The sequence below is a fragment of the Cervus elaphus genome, chromosome 26 (assembly GCF_910594005.1).
Source record: "Cervus elaphus chromosome 26, mCerEla1.1, whole genome shotgun sequence".
In the NCBI taxonomy this organism is placed as follows: domain Eukaryota; kingdom Metazoa; phylum Chordata; class Mammalia; order Artiodactyla; family Cervidae; genus Cervus; species Cervus elaphus.
In genome coordinates, this window is record NC_057840.1 from 19,702,598 (window position 1) to 19,708,784 (window position 6,187).

The following is a 6,187-nucleotide window of genomic DNA, read 5'->3' on the forward strand; positions in this document are numbered from 1 at the left end:
TTTAGCAAAGTAAGATGCATTGAAATCCCACCTCCCTCTCCGCCACACACATGTGCCTGTGTACTTGCATGCACCCACCCACACACACAAGAATATTACTCAACCCTAAAAGAAGAATGAAGTCTTGCCATTTGCAACAACATGGCTGGACTTAGATAAGTGAAATAAGTCAGACAGAGAAAGACAAATACCATATGATTTTAACTATATGCAGAATCTAAGAAAAAACCAAACAATAAGCACAAAACAGAAAGAGTCGTAGGCAGAGAAAACAAACCAGTGTTGCTAAGATGGGAGCTGGGGAAGAGTGAAATAGGTTACGGGGATTAAGAGGCACCAACTTCTAGACATTCATTTACAGATAAATAAAGTTGTCATAGAGATAAAGCACGCTTGACTTTGAGGACTTATAGCTTATTATATACCCATAAATAACGTTTCAAAGAAGTGGGTCTTCCTCAGTTGTACTACTTTAATGAAAAGTAATAGAGACAAGTCACCAGCTAACAAACTTTCAGATATTCCTAAGAGTCTAAATCTCTTTCATATCTACCCAATTCGGTATCCTAACTTGGAAAGTTTCTAAATGTTTAAGGATAATGAATAGTACCACCTTTGTACTTTCTAAAATATCTGCAATGACATCTCACGTTTTATTTAGTTTGTTCATTTTCTACAATGAGTGCTATATATATATATATTCTTATTCCCAATGAGTGATATATATATGTATGTGTGTGTGTGTGTGTATATATATATATATATATATATATATATGTATGTATATATATATCCACATATATATACTTATCCCCAACTTCTGGGACAATAGGAAGATTTATAATTTAATTATATTAAATTATATATTAATATAAATATATATAATAATATATACATAAACATATATTATTTGATTACAAATCTTCCTATTATCCCCAGAAGTTGGGAATAAGAATCACCCATATTACAAGCTTTTTGTCTTGTGGCAATAGACAAAATAGAGATTTTATTCTGTACATGGGGAACAAGATTTGGCTTGCAATAAACCAAATCCATGGTACAGAACATTTTCTAACAGAGTCCCATTGTATTCAGAAATCAAGATCACTAATAAAGACTCCAATAGAAACTATTCAACCTCCCGTTCAAATATTTTCTAAATTATTGGTCTCTCAGTGAGAACATTTTCCTTTGGCATAAACAGTGGCCATGAATAGGATGAGTGTTTGAACAGCACAAAAGTACCAGGTTTCTTCCTGTTACCCAAACAGCAATAAACACCGCTGGTACAGAACCCACAAAGCAGCCTTGGTCACACAATGGGGCTTACACACGAGGGGCCAATTCTCTGATAACATGAATGTCCCAGCTGGGGAGACACCAACAGCCAAAGTTAACAGTCGCAAAAGAGCCATTGAACAAAAATGGAAGGGGTCCTTTTCCCTCCAAAGTCATCGCAGAATCCCAGAGAGCTACATCTGGGTGTCTGGGAATGAATCAAGTTATTGTATTAAATTGCTGAACACATGCTCTGTTACCCTTCCCCACCCCTACAACCAGTTCCCAGGGACACTGTCCTAATTTATTTATCTTATCAAGGCCACCTGTCTGTACATGTCAGTGTCAGTGATGGAATAAAACAAGGAATGAGTCTTTAAAAACCCTCAAGAACCCCTGATTGTCTTTTCCTCCTTTCTTTCCTTCTTTCTTTTTTTCTTTTCTGGCCATGACATGTGGCTTGCAGGATTTTAGTTCCTACACCAAGTATCGTACCTGGGCCCCAACAGTGAAAGTGCAAGTCCTAACCACTTTAGGACCACCACCTAATAACCTCTGATTTTCTTCAAAGCCATTTGAAAGAAGTTAAGTGCAGAAATGATGACCTAATCTTTATTTATTGTTTTTCTCACTATTTTGCAATTTTTATTTTTATTTTTTGTTCTTCAAATTTTATTTATTTATTTTTAATATAAATTTATTTATTTTAATTGGAGGCTAATTACTTTACAATATTGTATTGGTTTTGCCATACATTGACATGAATCTGCCATGGGTGTACATGTGTTCCCCATCCTGAACTCCCCTCTCACCTCCCTCCCCATCCCATCCCTCTGGGCTGGTGCACTGGGATGACCTAATCTTTAAAAAGCATTAAGCACTTAGATATATCTTTTAAAAATATTATGTGTGTGTGTGTGTGTGTGTGTGTGTATAAACTCCAGAGGTAGCTGTCATGATTTTCTCCACTTTTTCCAAATGGGGAACTTAGTCATAGAGAGGTTAAATGAAAGATTTGTGACTAGGATGTCAGCTCACATGTGTCTGGTTCCTGATTTTCTTCTGGGAATTAGGAAGATGACAACTAGAACAGTGACTTTCACACTTTATTTTTTGGACTGCATTTCACAAGAAGAAATTATTTTATACTGAAACCTAGAACATAATTTATGTGCATGCATGTATGTGTGTGTGGTGTGTGTGTGTAACAAAAGTTTTATGAGATAATAAGCTTTCCTGCAGGCTGAGAACATGAATATTTCTTATTTATTCTCTGTAAAGAGAAAAAATGCTATAATGATCTACTAAGCTGGTTTTACTCTATGAATCTCAAATAGGTCTTGAGTCAGATTTAAAAGACACTTCACAATATCTCCATCAAATGGCCTTGTGTGAACACTCCTGTTACAGGAATCCGATTTCTTTGTAACTATTTCATTTCTGAACATTTCTATGTGTGAAAGCAGGTCTATGTTTCTGCTATTTCCATGATAGCCTCCTAGATCCTAGGAAAGACTATCAAATCTCTCAAGAGTTCTCTCTTCTCTAAACTGGATACTCTCACTTTCTTTATTCCTTGTATGATAGATAGTAGGTCACCTACATATGAACAAGTTCCATTCTGAGAGTTCATTTGTAAGTCCAATTTGTTCACAAATCTAACAAAGTTAGCCCAGGTACCCAACTAACACAATCGGCTATATAGTACAGTAGTGTAATAGGTTTATAACACTTTTTTCATGGGACTTCTCTTGTGACTCAACTGGTTAAGAAACCGCCTGCAATGCAGGAGACCGGGGTTCGTTCCCTGGGTTGGGAAGATCCACTGGAGAAGGGAAAGGCTACCCACTCCAGTATTCTTGCCTGGAGAATTCCATGGACTGTATAGTCCATGGGGTCGCAAAGAGTTGGACATGACTGAGTGACTTTAATACATGCACCTTTCTCACAAATAATATATAAAAAAGGAAACAGAAAAAATAAAAAGTGTTTCTTTTTTATCTCACAGTACAGTACCTTGGAAAATACAGTAGTACAGTACAATAGCTGGCACACACAGGCTGGCATCAAGTGAACAGGTAAGAAGAGTTATTGACTGGAGGAGGGAGGGGGTGGGAGATGGTAGAGCTGAAGGACTGTCAGCAATAGAAGATGGGGCGCAAGCTGCAATATCACTCACCCCTGACTTTGCTAGTATGGGTTCTGGTTCCTTGCTGAATTCAAATCTATCTACTCTCTTGGAACAAATGATCCAGTGGTGTCTGGGTGCTATGCTGTGCTTAGTCGCTCAGTCATATCCAACTCTTTGCTACCCCCAGGGACTATAGCCCGCCAGGTTCCTCTGTCCATGGGGACTCTCCAGGCAAGAATACTGGAGTGGGTTGTCATGCCCTCTTCCAGGGGGTCTTCCCAACCCAGGGATCGAACTCAGGTCTCTCACATTGCAGGTAGATTCTTTACTGTCTGAGCCACCAGGAAAGCCCTGGGTAGCAGCTCCCTTATTCTCATCATAGATGACACAGTATCATTGGATTGTATTCTGAATGGCTGCTGCAACCTTCATGGACCATTCTACATTTTGGTCCTATGCCTCAAAAACTAACAATACCTCCTCAAATAAAGAAAATCCCCTTGCCATTTCCTGCACCATGAATCTCTTTGATTCTTCAGTTGCTTCTTTTTCCTCTTGTCTCTCTTTGTCCTTTCTCTGGGCCTCCCATTCCAACAGGTCTTCATTAGCAAGCTTCATGTTTGCATCGTTGAAAGTTCATAATTTGAAGGTTCATATATAGGGGACTTATTGTAGTTTCTATTCTTCCCACTCATCTTAGAATACACACCACTTTAAGATACTCCAGCTGTATGATCAGGACTCCAATCCTTTGTTTTAAATATCAAACCTATATTGGAATTAAAAGCAAAAATAGACAAATGGGACCTAATTAAAATTAAAAGCTTTTGCACAACAAAGGAAACTATAAGCCAGGTGAAAAGACAGCCTTCAGAATGGGAGAAAATAATAGCAAAGGAAGCAACTGACAAAGAATTAATCTCAAAAATATAGAAGCAATTCCTGCAGCTCAATTCCAGAAAAATTAACGACCCAATCAAAAAGTGGGCCAAAGAACTAAACAGACATTTCTCTAAAGAAGACATACAGATGGCTAACAAACACATGAAAAGATGCTCAACATCACTCAATGAACTCATTCAGTTCAGTTCAGTTCAGTTCAATCGCTCAGTTGTGTCTGACTCTTTGCGACCCCATGAATCGCAGCACACCAGGCCTTCCTGTCCATCACCAACTCCCGGAGTTTACTCAGACTCATGCCCATCGAGTCGGTGATGCCATCCAGCCATCTCATCCTCTGTCGTCCCCTTCTCCTCCTGCCCCCAATCCCTCCCAGCATCAGGGTCTTTTCCAATGAGTTAACACTTCCCATGAGGTGGCCAAAGTACTGCAGTTTCAGCTTCAGCATCAGTCCTTCCAGTGAACACCCAGGACTGATCTCCTCAGGATGGACTGGTTGGATCTCCTTGCAGTCCAAGGGACTCTCAAGAGTCTTCTCCAACACCACAGTTCAAAAGCATCAATTTTTCGGCTCTCAGCTTTCTTCACAGTCCAACTCTCACATCCATACATGACCACTGGAAAAACCATAGCCTTGACCAGATGGACCTTTGTTGACAAAGTAAAGTCTCTGCTTTTTAATATACTATCTAGGTTGACATAACTTTCCTTCTAAGGAGTAAACGTCTTTTAATTTCATGGCTGCAGTCACCATCTGCAGTGATTTTGGAGCCCAAAAAAACAAAGTCTGACACTGTTTCCACTGTCTCCCAATCTATTTCCTATGAGGTGATGGGACCAGATGCCATGATCTTAGTTTTATGAATGTTAAGCTTTAAGCCAACTTTTTCACTCTCCTCTTTCACTTTCATCAAGAGCTTTTTTCGTTCCTCTTCACTTTCTGCCATAAGGGTGGTGTCATCTGCATATCTGAGGTTATTGATAATTCTCCTGGCAATCTTGATTCCAGCTTGTGCTTCCTCCAGCCCAGCGTTTCTCATGATGTACTCTGCATATAAGTTAAATAAGCAGGGTGACAATATACAGCCTTGACGTACTCCTTTTCCTAGTTTGAACCAGTCTGTTGTTCCATGTGCAGTTCTAACTGTTGCTTCCTGACCTGCATACAGGTTTCTCAAGAGGCAGGTCAGGTGGTCTGGTATTCCCATCCCCTTCAGAATTTTCCACAGTTTATTGTGATGCACACAGTCGAAGGCTTTGGCATAGTCAAGAAAGCAGAAATAGATGTTTTTCTGGAACTCTCTTGCTTTTTCGATGATCAAGCTGATATTGGCAATTTGATCCCTGGTTCCTCTGCCTTTTCTAAAACCAGCTTGAACATCTGGAAGTTCTCGGTTCACGTATTGCTGAAGCCTGGCTTGGAGAATTTTGAACATTACTTTACTAGTGTGTGAGATGAGTGCAATTGTGCGGTAGTTTGAGCATTCTTTGTGATGCCTTTCTCAGGGACTGGAATCAAAACTGACCTTTTCCAGTCCTGTGGCCACTGCTGAGTTTTCCAAATTTGCTGGCATATTGAGTGCAACACTTTCACAGCATCATCTTTCAGGATTTGAAATAGCTCAACTGGAATTCCATCACCTCCACTAGCTTTGTTTGTAGTGATGCTTCCTAAGGCCCACTTGACTTCACATTCCAGGATGTCTGGCTCTAGGTGAGTGATCACACCATTGTGATTATCTGGGTCATGAAGATCTTTTTTTGTACAATTCTTCTGTGTATTCTTGCCACCTCTTCTTAATATCTTCTGCTTCTGTTAGGTTCATTCCATTTCTGTCCTTTATTGAGCCCATTTTTGCATGAAATGTTCCCTTGGTA